Source organism: Puma concolor, chromosome E4 (assembly GCF_028749965.1).
Source record: "Puma concolor isolate L17-30 chromosome E4, mPumCon1.1.hap2, whole genome shotgun sequence".
Classification (NCBI taxonomy): domain Eukaryota; kingdom Metazoa; phylum Chordata; class Mammalia; order Carnivora; family Felidae; genus Puma; species Puma concolor.
This window is the reverse complement of record NC_141683.1, coordinates 62,945,742-62,964,796: the sequence shown is the minus strand read 5'-3', so window position 1 is coordinate 62,964,796 and position 19,055 is coordinate 62,945,742. Positions and strand designations below refer to the sequence as shown.

The window sequence follows — 19,055 nt, the reverse complement described above, 5'->3', positions numbered from 1 at the left end:
TTTTGTCACACCACCCAGTGGAGCCCCCTTGAGCCTGGAGATGGCAACAAGAATGGGCAGAAGAATTTCCTCCAGTAGTACCCATATGCCTATATGCTTTGTCTTCAGTGTCTGTCACGCATCTCTGCACTCTTCTCCATTTCCATGACTTCCCTCCTATTTCGAGCCACCGTCATCTTTCCTGTAGGCTCTAAACTGTTGCAGTGTCTTCTCCCCTGTCTCCTGCTGTGACCTTCATCCCCATGCAGCCCCCGTGGTTCTTGTGGGGAAGTTACAAAAGTCAGGATATCCTTTTGAAAAGACAAATCGTATAACGGCCCACTCCTGTCCTGTCCAATCCACTTCATATCTTCCCTTCACACTTAGTGTAAATTGTGATGGGATGTTCACAAACTTTGTGTAATCCCTGGGGTTCAGCACACACTACCTCAGAATAGGGCATCTTGGCATAGGGAATATTTTAAGCTGGGGCAATTTGAGAAGCAGCATGTGAAGGAAGGACTTTCTGATCTTCCCCAAAGCAGGTCATAGCACCCTCGGGTGAGTAGTGCCCTCCTGATACCCGAGGACAGGAGCGTCCCTATCTCCAAAGATGAAAGACATAGGTGTCTAAATGAACAGGCTTTGCGGGTTTCCCCCAAGTTACTGCACATACCTCATATCCTTTGTCCTATCACATGTTCCACAGCTTCATCAAACACTCAGTCTTCATCAAACCTAATATAAAAATGCACAGGTTCAACCATGTTTTTGGGTCTTTGTTTCCTTATGAAGACTCCCATGTGGTGTGAAATTTACATGAAGTAAATTTTCATGCTTTCCCCTAGTTAATCTGTCTTTTGAGACTCAGCCAAGAACTTAAAAGAGTGGAGGAAAAGGATACTTTCATCTCCTGCATAATCTAGCAGTGGGCAACCCCTTTGACCTTTGCTCTGTCCTTCTCCACTTCACTCCCTAGATTTCACCATACTGGCCTCCTTGCTGTTCTTGTCACACTCCAACCTCATTCCTGCCTTGATTCTTTCTCGACTGTTAGTCCTTTCTGCCCTGACCACTCTGCCCCCTAAATTTGCATCTCAGCTCAACATTACAGCTTCAGAAGGGCTGTGTCTGGCTGCCAGCCTAAACAAGCAGCCCTCCCTGTGACCTCTACCACGTGGTCCTGTTTACTTCCCTCATTTACCCCATCTTTTCTTCTGTCTGCTCGCTCATGTATTACCTGTGCCCTCCACCTATAGGATTGTGCACCCCAGGAGACCAGGGCTGCGTCAGGTATGCTTTTCAGCACTGGGGACAGAGCACATTATGCACCTGGCTCTACACAAATACAGTCCAATGGGAGATGAATAAGTGACCCAGAATTGCTGGACAGATTATGTCCTGAATTTTTTATTCAAAGAATATGATTGAGTAGGGATTGCATGTTTGTGAAAAACTGACTGGGTAAGAATAAATCCTAACAGAACGGGAGTCTGCTGGTCTCTCTACCATTTGCTGTCATGGGCATTGTGCCCCTGGGTGTCTGCGGACCTGATTCACTGAAGATGTATTGAGGATGTAGAAGGAAAATGGCATCTCCTACCTCTGTCTGGATGCAGTCACACTACCCAGGCTAATGTCTGGGCTCTACTACTCCCTAGCTGTGTGCCCTTGCACCATTACTTAAACTCCTTGGGTCTCAATTTCCTCATTCATAAAATGGGAATAATAACAGTACCTGCTTCTGAGAATTATTGTAAGCATGAATTAATAGAGTCAGTAAATCTGCTGAACATGGTGCCTGACACAAAACAAGCACTCAATAAATGTTGTTCAATCATAGTAGTGGTGATAGTATAGTTGCTATTTTGCCAAGTATCAAAGGGTAATAACTGTCTTGAATGCAAGGTTGTTCTTGTTTTCAATTATCTGCTTTAGGTCTTTGAGAACAGGGGCTCTTTATCACTGAACTTCCTGCTTCTTTGTTCATATCTAACATTGGGAAAATATCAAAAGGCAGGGCATTGAGTTCTACTTTTTTCTTTAAAAAAAAAACATTAGGTTATATTTAACAATGGTGTTTATAAAGAATATCTTGTTACAGTTCTAATTCTCTGAATAACGGTTATTTGTGGATACTTATATGTAGTCAAGATTCTTAAAGCTACATGAGAACATCTATCAACCAGTCCCACTCACAGAAACACTTGGAGACATATGAGACATATGTGTCTATATATATTTAGAGGGAGAGAGAGCACGCATGAGCAAGGGAGAGGGCTAGAGGGAGAGATAGAGAGAGAATCCTAAGCAGGCTCTGTGCTGAGCATGAGTGCCAATCCCACATGTGGCTCCATCCCACAACCCTGGGATCATGACCTCAGCCAGAATCAAGAATCAGATGCTCAAGCTCAAGTGGCTAAGCTACCCAGGCACCCCAGAATACATTTACATTTTAAATGTCTACATGTTATAAAAATATAATGAATTAGCTAGCTGTATAAATAAGAAATTGTCTACAAAAATTTTATTTAGAAATATGAAGTTGACATTTTGGGATATCCTACTTCAGGAGATAGTTATATATATATGACACTTTCTTCTTTATCCATTTATCTATTGATGGACACTTGGGCTGCTTCCATAATTTGGCTACTGTAAGTGATGCTGAAATAAACATATGGATGCATATATCATTTTAACTTAGTGTCTTAGTGTTCTTTGGGTAAATACCCAGGAGTGGAATTACTAACAATATGGTCATTGTATTTATAATTATCTAAAGAACCTCCACACTGTTTCCCACAATGGCTGCACCCGTTTGCAATCCCACCAACCGTGCATGGAGCTTCCTTTTCCTCTACATCCTTGCCAACACTTGTGGTTTCTTGTGTTTAGCCATTCTGACAGGTGTGAGGTGATTTCTCAGTGTAGTTTTGATTTGCATTTCGCTAATGATGAGTGATTTTGAGCATCTTTTCATTTGTCTATTGGCCATCTATACATCTTTGGAGAAATGTCTGTTCGTGTCTTTTTGCTGATTTTTTTTATAGGAATGTTTATTTTTTGGTGTTGAGTTGTAGAAATTTTTTATATATTTTGGATACTAACCCTTTATCTGGTATTTCACTTGCAGATATCTTCTTCTATTCAGTAGGCTGTCTTTTAGTTTTGTTGATTGTTTCCTTCGCTGTGCAGAAGCTTTTTTATTTTGATGTAGTCCCAATAGTTTGGTTTTATTTTTCTTTCCTTGCCTTAGGAGACATATCTAGAAAAATGTTGCTATGACCAATGCCAGAGAAATTACTGCTTGTTCTCTTTTGTAGGATTTTTATGGTTTCAGGTCTCATATTTAGGTCTTTAATCCATTTTGCATGTGTTTTTGTGTATGCTGTAAGATAGTGTTGCAGTTTCATTCTTATGCATGTGGCTGTCCAGTGTTCCCAACACCATTTATTGAAGGGACTGTCTTTTCCCATTGGATATTCTTGCCTCCTTTGTTGAAGATTAATTGGCTATAAAATTATGGGCTCATTTCAGGGCTTTCAATTTTGTTCCAGATCTGTGGTGTCTATTTTTTGTGTCAGTACTATATTGTTTTGGTGACTACAGCTTTGCAGTATAACTTGAAATTACAGATTGTGATACCTCTAGCTTTGTTCTTTTTCAAGATTTCGTTGGCGATTCAGGGTCTTTTGTGTTTCCATATAAGTTTTTGAATTATTTGTTCTAGTTCTGTGAAAAATGCTCGTGATATTTTGATAGGGATTTCACTAAACCTGTACATTGTTTGGGGTAGTACAGACATTTTAACAATATTTGTTCTTCTAATTTATGAGCATGGAATGTCTTTCCACTTCTTTGTGCTGTCTTCAATTTCTTTCATCAGTGTTTTATAGTTTTCAGAATATAGGTCTTTCACCTCCTTGGTTAAGTTTATTCCTAGGTATGTTATTGTTTTTGGTGCAATTGTAAATGGGGTTGTTTGCTTAATTCCTCTTTCTGCTGCTTCATTATTAGTGTGTAAAAATGCAACAGATTTGTGTAATTGATTTTATATCCTGCAACCTTACTGAATTCATTTATCATTTCTAGTAGTTTTTTGGTGGAGTCTTTCAGGTTTTCTATATATAGTATCATGTTATCTGCAAATAGTGGAAGTTCTACTTGTTCCTTATATTTTGGATGCGTTTTGTTCCTTTTTTCTCGTCTAATTGCTTTGACTAGGAGTTTCGGTACTATGTTGAATAAAAGTGGTGAGAATGGACATCCTTGTTTTGTTTCTGACCTTAGGGGAAAAGCTCTCAATTTTTCACTATTGAGGATGATGTTCACTGTGGATTTTTCATATATGGACTTTATTATGTTGACGTATGTTCTCTCTAAACATACTTTTTGAGGGTTTTTATCACAAATGTATGATATACTTTGTCAAATACTTTCTCTACATCTATTGAAATAATCATATTGCTTTCCCCTTTCTTTTATTGATGTGGTGTTGATCTGTGAATATTGAACCACTCTTGTATCCTGAGAATAAATCCCATTTGATTGTGGTAAGTGATTTTTAAATATATTGTTGGATTTGGTTTGCTAATATTTTGTTGAGGATTTTTGCATCTATGTTCATGAGACATATGGCCTGTAATTCTCTCTTTTCTTTTTTCTTTTTTTTCTTTTCTTTCTTTCTTTCTTTCTTTCTTTCTTTCTTTCTTTCTTTCTTTCTTTCTTTCTTTCTTTCTTTCTTTTTCTCTCAGTGGTGTCTTTATCTGGTTTTGGTATTATGGTACTGCTGGCCTCATAGAATGAATTTTAGAAGTTTTCCTTCCTCTTCTATCTTTTGGAGTAGTTTAAGAATAGGTATTAACTCTTCTTCAAGTGCTTGGTAGAATTCACCTGTGAAGCCATCTGGTCCTGGACTTTTATTTGTTGGGAATTTTTTGATTACTAATTCAATGCCATTGCTGGTAAGTGGTCTGTTCAAATTTTCTATTTCCTTCTGGTTCACTTTGGGGACGTTATATGTTTCTAGGAATTCATCCATTTCTTCTAGGTTGTCTAATTTCTTGGCATATAATTTTTCATAGTATTCTCATAATTTTTTTCTTATAATTCTTTGTATTTCTGTGGTGTTGGTTGTTGAATAAGTATTCATTTCTAATTTTATTTATTTGAGTTCTCTCTCTCTCTCTCTCTTTATTTTTTGGAGTGACAGGTTTGTGGTTTATCAGTTTTGTTGTTCTTTTCAAAGAACTAGCCCTTGGTTCCATTGATCTGATCTATTATTTTTATAATTTCTGTTTCATTTATCTCTGCTCTAATCTTTATTATTTCCTTCATTCTACTGGTTTGAGATTTTGTTCTTTTTCTGCCTCTTTAGATGTAAGGTTAGATTGTTTGAGATCCATGTTGCTTCTTGAAGTAGTCCTATAGTGCTATAAACTTCCCTTTAGTAGTTATTTAATCTCCATGTATTTATGCTCATTCCAGATTTTTTCTTGTGGTTGATTTCCAGTTTCATAGTGTTGAGGTCAGAAAAGATACATAGTATGACTTTGATCTTTTTGAATTTGTTGAGATTTGTTTTGTGGTCTAAAATGTGATCTGGGGAATATTGAACGTACATTTTAAAAGAATGTGTATTCTGTTGTTTTAGGATGGAATGTCCCAAATATATCTGTTAAATACATTTATTCAAAACCACTGTTTCCTTGTTGATGTTCTATTTTGGATGATCTGTCCATCAGTGTAAGTGAGGTTCTAAAGTCCTCTATTATTGTATTACTATCAATTACTTTCTTTATGGTTGTTATTAACTGTTTTATATATTTGGGTGCTTTCATATTGGGTGCATAAATATGTAAAATGGTTACATCTTGCTAGATTGTTCCCTTTATTATATAGTGCCCTTCTTTGTCTCTTGTTACAGTTTTGTTTTATTTATTTATTTATTTATTTATTTATTTATTTATTTATTTATTTGTTTGTTTGTTTATATACTTACTTAGAGAGTGCATGAGCTGGGAAGAGGGGCAGAGGGAGAGAGAGAGAGAGAGAAAGAGAGAGAGAGAATCTCAAGCAGGCTCCACACTCTTTGTGGAGCCCAATGTTGGGCTCAATCCCACAACTGTGAGCTCATGACCTGAGCTGAAATCAAGAGTCAGACACTCAATTTACTGAGTCATCCAGGCATCCCCAATCTTTGTTTTAAAGTCTATTTTGTCCCATATAGGTATTGCTACCCTAGCTTTCCTTTTGATATCCATTTGCATGATAAATACTTCTCAATTCCTTCACTTTCAGTGTACATATATATTTAAGTCTGAAATGAGTCTCGTAGGCAGCATGTAGAAGGGTCTTGTTTTTTTAATACATTCTGTTATCCATGTCTTTTGATTGGAGCATTTAGTCCATTTACATTCAAATAAGTATTGATAGGTGTGTATTGATCGCCATTTTGTTACTTGTTTTATGATTGATTATGTAGTTCTTCTCCGTACCATTCTTCTCTTGCTCTCTTCTGTTAATGTAACTGGACTTTCTTTTGTTTAATACTTGGATCTCTTTCTCTTTATTTTTTATATATCTACTATTGGTTTTTGATTTGTTGTTGCCATTAGGTTTGTATATAACATCTTCTGTGTATAGCAGTCTATAGGAAGTTGATGGTCATTTAAGTTTGAACCCATTCTTTACTTCTCTCCTCCCCATGTTTTTGTTATGTTGTGTCATACTTTACATACTTTTATTTTGTGAGTCTTTTGGCTGCTTTTTATAGATATACTTATTTTATTGCTTTTGCGTTGCCTTTTCTTACTCTTATGATTTTTTTCTTTCCACTCAAATCTTCCCCTTTAACATTTCTTGTAGGGCTGGTTTTGTGGTAATGAATTCCTTTAACTTTAGCTTGTATGAGAAACGCTATCTCTCCTTCTGTTCTGAACAATTGCCTTGGTAGATAGAGTATTCTTGGCTGCAGATTTTTTCCTCTCAGCACTTGGAATGTATCATGCCACTCCCTCCTTGCCTGCAAAGTTTCTGATAAAAAAAATCAGTTGATAGTTTTATGGGGTTTCCCTTGTTTGTAACTGTTTTTGTTTTATCTTGCTGTTTTTAAAATTCTCTCTTTATCACTACTTTTTGCCATTTTAATTAGTATGTGTCTTAGCGTGGACCTCCTTTGGTTGATTTTGTTGGGGGATCTCTGTGCCTCCTGAATTTGAATTTCTTTTTCCTTCCACAGATTTGGAAAGGTTTAAGGTATATTTTTCAAATACACTTTCCTCCCCCTTTTCTCTCTCTTCTCTTTCTAGGATCCATATAAGAATGTTATTATGCTTGATGGTGTTGCTGAGTTCCCTAAGTCTGTTCTAATTTTGCATGATTTTTTTTCTCTCTTTCCTTTTCAGCTTGATTGCTTTCCATTACTCTGTCCTTCAGGTCACTAATCCATTTTTCTGCTTCCTCTAAGTCTACTATTTATTAAATCTGGCGTATTTTTTATTTCATTTATTGAGTTCTTCATTTCTGATTGATGCTTTTTAATGTTTATTCATTTTTTTGAGAGAGAGAAAGAGCAAGTGGGGAAGGGGCAGAGAGAGAGGGGACAGAAGATCCCAAGTGGGCTCCACACTGACAGCAGACAGCCTGATGTGGGGCTCAGACTCCAAAAAAGCAAGATCATGACTTGAGCTGAAGTCAGACGCTTAACTGACTAAGCCACCCAGGTGCCCCTGACTGATTCTTTTTCATATTTTGTATCTCTATGTTAAGGGTCTCACTTATGTCCTCCACTCTCCTCAAGGCCTGTGAGTATCTTTATGATAATTATTTAAAATTGTCTATATAGCAGATTACTTGTTTGTTTAGTTCTCTTGCTGTGGTTTTGTCTTGTTCTTTCATTTGGGACATATTCTTCTGTCTCCTCATTTTGTCTAACTCTGTGTCTATTTCTCTGAGTTAGGGAAGTCAATTCCATCTCCTGCTTTTGAAAGTAGTGGCCTTGTGAAGAAGAGGTGCTGTAGTTCTCTGCAGTGCTGTGTTCCTGTTCACCAGAACCTGACATTTCAGGGCTGTCTCCTTTGTGTGTTGTATGCACCCTGTTCTTGTTGCCGTGCTGCTTTTGCCTTCAGTCCAGTTGTCTGCAGCGGTTCTCTTTGCCTCTTATGGGCAGGATTTGGTCCCTGTGATCTTAGTAGGCCAGTCCGGGGCCACCTTGGGCTTGAGTTGAGTCAGAAAAGATGTTTGCCAGAGATGTAATAGCCCTGAACTACAGGGCACTTTACCTGTGTTGTCCTCTGAGAAGCTGTTGTTGGTGGGAGGGGCCACAGTCTGACTGGCGTGTGTAGTTATTTTTCCATGTCCCCAGGGTAGGAGTTACTTTCGAGTGGTGATGGCCCCTGTGGGGGTCGCTTGCACACTGCCAGGCTTGTGGCACCACTTCGGATGGGCTGTGGCCAAAGGCATATATTGGATGGGGTAGATCTGCAAAGTTTATGGGGTGGGAGGTTTTATGTTAGCAAGGTTTGCACTAGGCCTCTGGGGGAGGGGATCTGTAGTGTTGAGCAGGCCTTCCTGGAGGGGCTGGATCTATCAAATCGTGGGGGTCAGCATATAGTATAAGCAAGTTAGGTAGCAAGTGTGGGTGCTGAGCTTGTTCCTGCAGGTTCATGTGTGCTTACACTGGGGGACCGGGGAGAGAAATGGCACCTGCCAACTCCTTTGTTGCTGGAGAGGTCTTCCAAGGATGTCTGTCTCAAATCTCCCTCCCATATGCCCGAGGTGTTTTTCAAACTGCTGCTTCTATGTTGTATCTCTTTGTTGTGCTGTTGCTTTAAGGGCAGGGACTCAGCTTCCTCTCATCCTCCTGGCTCTCCCGAAACCCAGTTGGCTGGATTATTCATGTTCCAGTTTGGGGGCACCTGGGTGGCTCAGTTCATTAAGCCTCCAACTTCAGCTCAGGTCAAGATCTCATCATTCTTGAGTTTGAGCTCTGCATCAACCTCTCTGCTGTCAGCACAGAACCCGCTTCAGATCCTCTGTCCCCTGCCTCTCTCTGCCCCTCCTCCATTTACATGCTCTCTCTCTCTCTCAAAAATAAATAAGCATCATTTTAAACAGTTCCAGGTTTTAAGTCTTGTTGGTTGTAAGAACTCACAGAATTCGGCCCCTCTGGTTTTCAAAGCCAAATGTTATGGGGATTTGTGTCCCCCCTGCAGGTTCCCTGACTTGAGGGTCTATTGTTCTCGCCTCTCCGTGCCTGCAGGTTCCTGCCTCCCACAGACAGTTCTGCTCCCTACTGCATCTCTGTCCTTCCTACCGTCTTCCATGTGGCCTCTCCTCTTCCTTTACTTAGAGAATTTGTTCTGGCAGTCTTCGGGTTCTTTTCTGGGTTGTATCCACTAATATGTGTGTCTGTGGGACAAAGTGCACTTCTGCTCCTTCTACTCTTCTACGTCTTCCCCGGAAGTCCTCCCTCTTTCTTTTTTGTCTTCATCCTCCTCATGCTTCTTTCTCCCCTGATTGTTTTTTTTTTTTTTCTTTCTGGGTCAGCATCTGGAAATATCGAGCCAAGGAAAGTGTGCCTTCCTGTCACTAGATCCTCTTGTCAAGGTGGACTGACCGGGTGGAGTATACAACCAGGAAGGAGCATGGGGAAACGACCAGTCACGCTTTCCCCTCTTCTCTGAACAAGACTGGGATTGTGACTTAAACTGACCTTTCTCTCTAGGGTGGCAGCCTCAGCTTCCTGACCTGAGTCCACTTTTTCCCTCCAGGGACCCAAGGTGCGCTTGTTCAAACCTCTCAGGATAAGCCCAGTACCTAATCTAGTGTTGTAAAATGCACACGAGCTCAGACAAAACTGAGTTTACATCCCAGGTCTGTAGCATTCCATCTAACTGAATGACACCTGGCTGCTTGGAGCCTTATTACCCTCATGCCGCTCTCGCAGGACTGCTCGTTGATGGTGATGTGTAATGTTAATTGTGAAAGTACTTAAAAAATTTTTTTGTAATGTTTATTCTTGAGAGAGAGAAAGAGAGAGTGAGCATGAGTGGGGAGGGGCAGAGAGAGAGAGAGAGAGAGGGAGACAAAATCTGAAGCTGGCTCCAGGCTGTCAGCACAGAGCCTGATGTGCGGCTTGAACTCATGGACCACGAGATCATGACCTGAGCTGAAGTCAGGTGCTTAACGACTGAGCCACCCAGGTGCCCTGATTGTGGAAGTACTTTTAAACTATAATATGCAGACAAAGGATAATAGCTACAGTTGTAATACTTCCTCTGCTGCCCTCCTGCCTGTCTCCAAAAAGAAAGCTATAGTGCTCTTCACCTAATCCAATTATAAGCCTCGAATTAATAAGGCTTATATCTGATCTTTCTAGATTTGTAGAAACAGGGATCTGCTATTGCCTACTCAAAGTCACCGTCGTGTTCTCTGCAGCTGTTTCTTCAGAGGTCAATTTGAAAGTTAATGCAAATGAGGGGCTCCTGTGTGGCTCAGTCGGTTGAGCATCCGACTTCAGCTCAGGTCATGATCTCCTTGTTCATGGGTTTGAGCCCCACATTGGGCTCTGTGCTGACAGCTTGGAGCTGGGAGCCTGCTTTGGATTCTGTGTCTCCCACTCTCTCTGCCCTTCCCCCGCACTTCTCTCCCTCTCTCTCTCTCTCTCTCAAAAATAAATAAACAGTAAAAAAAAGTTAATTCAAATGAAACATCTAAGTGACAAAAAATTTAAAAGTATTCAAAAACTGAAAGAGGCATCAAAAGGACACAGGAGACAATTTACAGGAGCCTCCACTGACAATATATGCAACAATGTGAGCATCACAATGAACAATGATGGGATAGATTACAACACTTGGAATTAAAAAAGTGAGGGCACCTGAGTGGCTCAGTTGGTTGGGTGTTTGACTCTTGATTTTAACTCTGATCATAATCTCATGGTCTTGAGACTGAGCCCCATGTCAGGCTCCGTGTTGGGCATGGAGCCTGCTTAAGGTCTTCTCTCTCTCTCTCTCTCTCTCTCTCTCTCTCTCTCTCTGTCTCCAAAAAAAAAAAACAAAAACAAAAACAAAAAAAAAACAAAAAAACAAGAATCTATAAGCCCATACTAATAAAACAATTTTTTAAAAAAATTTAAAAAAATGGGTGCTAGGAGAAGGAAAAGCTTTTCCTTACAGAAGAATACCAAATAACAAATACAGAATTAATGATAGGAAGTTATCAACAAGGTAGATTTAGTCAAGAATTAGAAATGGATGGAAGGCAGATCAGCGAGTGAAATGTTAGGGGATAGGATATTTATGCCATCTACAGGTACCTCTGTACAAGTTATTTGTTACTTATAGAAGGACATAAAATACTGATCAGTAGAGAAATCTGGCAGACACTCCCTTCCCAAAGTGACCAAACTTAGCATCTTGAGTAGTGGGACAACCCAATATCATGTGTCACCTCATGTGATGCACTTAGAAAGACACATTATCTAGGTAGTGTTCCTGCCAAAAATATTTAACCTAAATCTAATTATGAGGCATCAGTCAAGCACATCAAGTCGAGCAATATTTAGAGAAATGACTAAACCTAGGTTCTTCTAATTCATCAATATCAAGGAAAACAAAACAAAAAAAGGCTAGTTTTTTCTCCTAAAGAGACATGACAGCTAAATACAATGAGTGAACATTAATTGGATCTTGGATCCTTAAAAACATAACAGAAAGAAAAAGAAAGAAAGAAGGGAGAGAGGGAAGGAAGGAGGGAGGGAGGGAAGGAAGAAGGGAAGGAAGGAAGGAAGGAAGGAAGGAAGGAAGGAAGGAAGGAAGGAAGGAAGGAAGGAAGGAAAGAAAGGAAAGAAAGAAAGAAAGAAAGAAAGAAAGAAAGAAAGAAAGAAAGAAAGAAAGAGAAAGGAAGGAAGGAAGGAAGGAAGGAAGGAAGGAAGGAAGGAAGGAAGGAAGGAAGGGAGAGAAAGAAAGAAACTGGGTTTATCCTTTATGGACCTTATTGGTACAACTGGGGAAATTTGAATGTTAGATAACCCACCATATTATTATTAAATTGCCTATGTGATAATTGTTTTTAATTTATTAAACTTTTTTTAATGTTTATTTATTATTTTTGAGAGAGAGAGAGAGAGAGAGAGAGAGAGTCCCAGTGGGGGAGGGGCAGAGAGAGAGGGAGACACAGAATCTGAAGCAGGCTCCAGGCTCTGAGCCATCAGCACAAAGCTCAATGTGGGGCTTGAACTCACCAACTGTGAGATCATGACCCAAGCTGAAGTCAGATGCTTAACCGACTGAGCCACCCAGGCACCCCGTTTTTCATTTATTTAGAAACATGGCTTCTTGGGGTGCCTGGGTGACTCAGTCGGTTAAAAGTGTTCGACTTCTGCTCAGGTCATGATCTCATGGTCCGTGGGTTTGAGCCCCACGTCGTGCTCTGTGCTGACAGCTCAGAGCCTGGAGCCTGCTTCAGATTCTGTGTCTCCCTCTCTCTCTGCCCCTCCCCTGCTTGTGCTCTCTCTCTCTCTCTCTCTGTCTCTATCAAAAATAAGTAAACATTAAAAAAAATTAAAAAAAAAAGAAACATGGCTTCTTTGTTAGAAACATGCTGGAGATTCAGAGATAAATTATTCTGATGCCTACAACTTACTTTCAAATGGTTTTCTAAAAGATGTGGGTATGTATGTGTCATTTCATATGTATGCACAGCATTCTTTCTTGCAACGAATATATTTATGCTCTATTCCTCTTGCAACTTTTCTGTGGATTTGAAATTTTTCAAAATCAGAAGTTGGCAAAAAAGTATTAAAACTGTTAGCAATTACTTCACTAGTCATTTCAGTATTCCACAATGTCAATCCCTATACCAGATTAAGAATTATCAGGACACTGTTAGCCAGCCAGACCTCACTGGTATCTTTCCTGCTATCTTTCACAGGTAAAGTCGCCTTGACCCCAAATCTTAGGAAAATAAAACCTATATCTCAGCTGCATTAAAGGAAACTTACATAGGTCTGTGTCAATGGTTTTCATGTCTAGAGGTGGCCACTGAATCTGACACATGGGTAGCAGCTTATCTTCTACATCAATGCCAGAGACTTTAGTAACTTTGAGAAGGTTAACTTCTGCCTTGTCAACCTTGGGCTTTAAATTACAGCCAGATGACCCAAAGTGAGGGAATAAAATCTGGATCATTTTACTTTGAGTCCACATCTAATTGTATTGATGAGCTAAGGCCTTCTGTTCAGTTTCATTGATTAATGCCACTGGTCAGCTAACAGGTATGGAATGAAAGTCAGCCAGTTGACTGCCATGTGCCTACATACATAATCAAGTCCTAATAAGTGATCCATTGCAGTAGGCAATGAAAGGTACATGACATTCACTCTGAAGATGTCACAAAGGTCCTAGTTTATAGGCCTTTTAACCAATATATGTAAAATCTTTGTAGTAATTGTGCTATATCAGTCTGAGAACCTCAAGAAATTTTTCTTAATTATAAGTTTTCAGATTGTAAGTTATTTTTAAAAATATGTCTTTTAGGGGCACCTGGGTGGTTCAGTTAAGCATCTGACTTTGGCTCAGATCGTGATATCACGGTTTGTGGGTTTGAGCCCCACATCAGGCTCTGTGCTGACAGCTCAGAGCCTGGAGCCTGCTTCGGATTCTCTCTCTCTCTCTCTCTCTCTCTCTCTCTCTCTCTGCCTCTCCCCCACTTGCACTCTGTGTGTGTGTCTCTCTCTCTCAAAAATAAACATTAAAAAAATGTCTTTTATTTAGTGCTTACTATGAAGCAGGCTCTGAGCAAAGCACTTCATAGAGATTATTATCTTTTGTAATCTTCAGAATAACTTTTTTTTTCCAGAAGTCAAAACAGATTTGAAGAGGTTAGTCATTTGTGTAGGGTCACACAGCTACTAACTGGAAAAGCTGCATTTTTGTCTACCTTATAATAAGTCATTTACTCTTAAAATAGACAGTATTTTCACTGTAGAGAAATATTTTCTCTACAGTGTTTCCAGGAGTGCCTGGGTGGCTCAGGTGGTTGAGTGTCCGACTCTTGATTTCCGACTCTTGATTTGGGCTCAGGTCATGATCTCATGGTTGTGGGATCAAGCCCAGTGTTGGGCTCTGCACTGACAGCATGGAGCTGCTTGGGATTATCTCTGTCTGTCTGTCTGTCTCTCTCTCTCTCAAAATAAATAAATGAACATTAAAAAAAACCATTCTCTCCCTCTTCTCCTGGTCCTCCCCAGCTCACACCCGTGCCTGCTCTCTAAATAAATAAATAAATAAATAAATAAATAAATAAATAAAACTACATTTATAATATTCCCCAAATCAAGTGTGAGAATAGATTCATAAACATTCTTGTATTTGCCAGCTTACGCATGCCATGCTTTAAAGCTAGCAAATGCAGGGACTACATTTTTTGGTACCTTAGTGGAAGGAAAGCACAGATAGTTCTTTAAGAAGCTAAACTATTGTTTCCGGATTAAAAAAGAAATCTTGGTGATCACATTAAGTTTGGAGAATAAATACATATTATTAATAAGAACAGCTAGAGTTCTATTTTAAAATCTATTAACAATGCAAAACGCGTTTTAAAAATGTATTTATTCCGCTTGAGCTCCCTGGACCCACGGTTCAAATCATTTGCAGGTTATCTCCAAGTACCATAAAAAGAGGTATAAAAAGGTTTTAGCTGTATTGTGTCTTTGTCTATTCAGCCTTTCCCCTTGTTGTCAGGTGTCAGAAATAGTGCTACAGCCTTTGGGCATACTTCTTTCCGAGATGGTGCAAGCATGCATTCTAGGGATTTGCCCAAAGGTGAATTTTAATGAGATCTGCCTACTTCCTTGCTTGCCAAGTAGGAGGACAGAGAGGGCTGTCAATGCCTGGAAATGCATTCTGCGTGTATGCTAATTAGATCCGCGCCCTGGAGAGTAGCCAGCTATTGGCCGTTAAAGGAAATAAAATGATAGGTCCCAGAAATAAGTCATTTCAAAGCTGGTTTCTAGAGGCATCTTCTAACATGGGCATGGAAGGCAAGCTCTGTGTCACTGAGGAGCCATCACGGTCCCTAGGTCACTTGAAGAGGGGAAAGTGAGGAGGTGAGCAGGGGCTCTCCCTGGAATTCATTACCCACACACCAGTGTGTCCCCAGACCTGGGGTGGTGTGTCTATTTTTATTTTTAGCATGAAATCAAAATTTCCTTTGATATTCGGTAGAAAAAAAAAAAACAACAAAACAACAATAGATGATAAATTTGGTCTTTCTTGGCTTCTAGGGAATTTCATTCCTCTTCTTCCAGGGTTTCCAGGCCATTCTTGTGTTCTTCACCTGGCCCCCTTTCTCTACCAGCCAGACGTGATTAGATGTTTTCTGTGATTGGCTTTGACCCAGTTCTCCTCTCTTGAAAAGTCTCTCTTGGTAATCTTACCCACTTCTATGGCTTCATTAATGGGAGAAAATTATTAGAATGTCTGTGCAGTAGAAAAAAAGAAAGACTAGATGATGCATGTCAACCAAGGAAAAGAAAGAGAAACAGAAAAAGAACAAAGGACTTTATCTGGGGATTGCAGAATTGCAATTCAGGGAGCACAGATTCTGGAGTAACCAGAAAAGCATCGTGGTCACGTGGGAAAAGCAAGCGGTTTATATGAGAAAGAAGGAGAGGTTAATCACATAATTTAGGTGAAGAAGAGAAGTGAAAACAAAACAAAAGGACCTGCTAATCTGATGCTGACCAGTTGAGCTGCTTCTGATTATTAACTTATTGATGATTTTATTGGTGCTATCAAATGACACTATCCCTTCCATGTATGAATTAATCTCACTGTCCTCCTATGATCCAAACGCCAGTTGCACTGTTGAAATTCTATGAGCAGCTGCTAGCTGAAGAGTTCATTAGTTGGAAAGGAAAATGGGACTTCAAAGTGGAGTCTCTTACATGCAGAAATTTTATAAAACTCGACATCATCATCAGGCCGAGGAATGCTTCGTACTCCACAGTGTAGCGCTCTGATGAACCCTTCCTTGAATAATGTTTTTTAATTTTTTTAAGTTTATTTATTTATTTTGAAAAAGCACGGGAGGGCCAGAGAGAGAGGGAGAGAGAGAGAGAATCCCCCAAGCAGGCTCTGCACTGTCAAAATGGAGCCTGATGCAGGGCTCGAACCCAGGAACTGTTTGTGACCTGAGCCGATACCAAGAGTCAGACACTTAACTGACCGAGCCACTCAGATGCCCCTTGAATAATGTTTTTAAATGCAGAAATTAAAACACAAAGGATTGCAACCAATAATGTTGAAATAAAGTTGTCAAAATATTTTTTTAATTTGTGAAATAAAAATGTATATTGTGCACTACTGATGCATGAAATAACCACCAGAATTACAAAGTAGTGATGAGTATTTGAGCTGTTTGTTGTAACTGTACCATGGTATGAAAATTCTCGGTGACAGAGTCATGGGTTCTTCTAATATTCCTGGTGGGGTACTGTCTGTCTTCATAACTGAAGGGAATGTTGAACTTCAGTTAGAGATTCGGGAAAGTAAAGATCCAGCTCATAGAGTCCCATGAATTCTATCCATGTATCCAAGGTTAAGAATACCTAGTCTAGAGATTTCTAGATGAGATTGGGAATCCCCATTTGTATACCTGCCAGAAAGCCACAGGGCACGCCATGAAGGAAGGGATGGTGCAGAGCCAACCAACTACAGTTGGGTTGTCACTCCACATCCCTCATCCTGTCCATTTGGTTTATCTGGGCTTCTAGAGTCTCCTCTTTAATACCTCAGTGTGTCTGTTATGTTGAAGTGAAATTGAAGCCAGTCCCTTCTCTTTTGTAGAGGCTATTGTGTTTCAGTTTTGTTTTTTGGAGGGACTGTCTCTCATTTGATTTCTAAATATCATCTGTAGTTATAGAGGAGACTGAAATTGCTGATTATCTGGGGCCATTTCCTCATGCTATTAACACAGACAGTTGGGCTTTAAATGTGGATAGAGTTAAAACATCCAACTTCAACCTCAGCCAAAGATTTTGAGATAGGTTTAAAAAAACAAATCCCCGTTCCACCTTTTTGACCTGGTCTCACCTCGGCTTCCCAAACACTGTGTTCTTCTGGACCTCTCTTGCCTTCCCACCTCTTTGTTGGTCCCTTCTGAATCTTCATATCTGTTTCACACTCTACCAACCAGAGAAGTGTAGGCATTCCCCCCATGTTAGGCTTTGAGCTAGTTTTCTCTTCATTTCTTCCCCTTGATAATCTCTCCTGACCCTTGGTCTACCTCCTTGCCCATGTTCCTTGTCAAAATGGACCCCGCCCCCTTCCATCTTTCCAGTTGTTCCAATTTCAGTGAAACTCAGCAGATATTGTTTGGATACTTCCTGTGCCTTAAGCAATATGTTAGGCACTGTGGCTACAAAACTGAACCAGGGGAGCAGGTCCCTGCCTTCAAGCACCCTACAATCTATCAGAGGAAGTCAGCCTTGAACAAGTAATTTTAGGAGCAGGATAGGACAGAGGGGAAGTAACAGGTCATGCAGGGGCTGGTGATAAGGGAGATCTAGCCTAGTTTGGGGGGATAGGGAAGTCTATCAGAAGAACTAATGTTGAAATTAGGACCTTGAAGGTTAATTGAGAGATAATAGTGTAGGAATGAGGATTGGGAAGATGCACACGAAATGCCGAAGTCTGGAGAAAATAGAGGAAAGGAGATAACGATGTCTAGTGTGGCTTTGGTGTAAAAGCCACAGAAGGCCTTTGCGTTCAGTGAGGCCACAGAGAGGCAGGCCCAGACTGGTGAACACTCGCCAACCATGTCGGGGGGCTGGGGGGAGACATCATCCTAAGGACAGTGGGGAAGCCCATGGGAGGCTTTCATCAGGCAGCAGAGTGCTTAAGTTTACGTTTTTAAATGATTAACCCAGCTGCGGTATGGAGCATGGTTTGGAGGGGCAAGAATCCATGTAAGGAGACCATGGGAGATGGTTAAGAGACAACGTGGCGGTCCTGCAAGAAAATCTGTCATCCTTGACTCCTGCCTGTTTCTCTTTCACCTTCTCCTCAAGCCAATCAAACACTAAATCTTTTCAGACTTGGTTTCTCAAACCTCCATTGATTGCATGCTTCTCTTCATTCCCACCGATCAAATTCCAGACTTCTTGTTTTCTCTCCACTGACTTGCCATCTCTGGGTCTCCTCTTTCACCTTCCAGTGGCATACAGTGTGCCTGAGGGTGAGCCCCTAATGAACTTGGCTGCTCCCAGATGCACCAAAATGAAGCCCAAGCTCTCCTCTTCCTGGCTCACAGCCACCGTGTGGTCCCTGCAGGCGCTGCCCGCCCTCTCCACCGGGCATGCTCCTGTGCCTGAGGCAAGGACACTGTTTGACAGGCTCCTCTCTCTACCTGGAGCACCTGTCTCTTCCAGCTCACCCATAAAATCCCACCTTGGAAGACTCATTTCCAGTCCTACTCCTCCAATTCCAGATGCCGCCAGCCTCCAACCAGAATTAATTTTTCCTTCCTGCCGTGTGCCAATGGGACTTCAGATGATGCATTATCTATCTAATTAAACTTCTTAGTCTTGTTTCACCATTTCGTAGCGGTCTACTTCCTGCTTGAATTATTAGGTAGGAGATAGGCTGTCTCTCTCTAGATTGTAAATTTCAGAGGACTAGGGAGATTTGTCACAGTCAGTTCTGAGTCTCCTGTCCTGTGCTTATCAGGCCTCAACAAACGTTAAATTTGATTGCGGATGGCGGCAGGCTGATGAGATCCCCGAACTGTGGATGTCTCTGGGTCACATACCCACATCCGTTCTGGCTGTGATAATCATCAAACGCACCAGAACATTTTACTAAGAGTATTGCTTTTATTTCTAAAACGGCTGAATGGAACAAGTGTCATTAAGAGAAGCAGCTAACTGTTCTAGTGAGAAGTGCTGGATTCTGTGTTGAAAGCTGAAATTCATTCCATAGGTATTTCTTGAGCTCTAATTATGTATCCAGCACTGGGGATGCATAGCCGTAAATGAGACAGATCTCTGCTCGGGAAGCACTTATAGG

The 19,055-nt window shown here is 40.5% G+C and overlaps 1 protein-coding gene across 4 annotated transcripts in view; it reads left to right on the top strand.

Annotated features, from left to right (window-relative positions):
* PLD5 (phospholipase D family member 5) overlaps positions 1 to 19,055 on the top strand; it is a 423,767-nt gene that overhangs the window by 215,431 nt on the left and 189,281 nt on the right. The gene's annotated exons all lie outside the window — the stretch shown is intronic.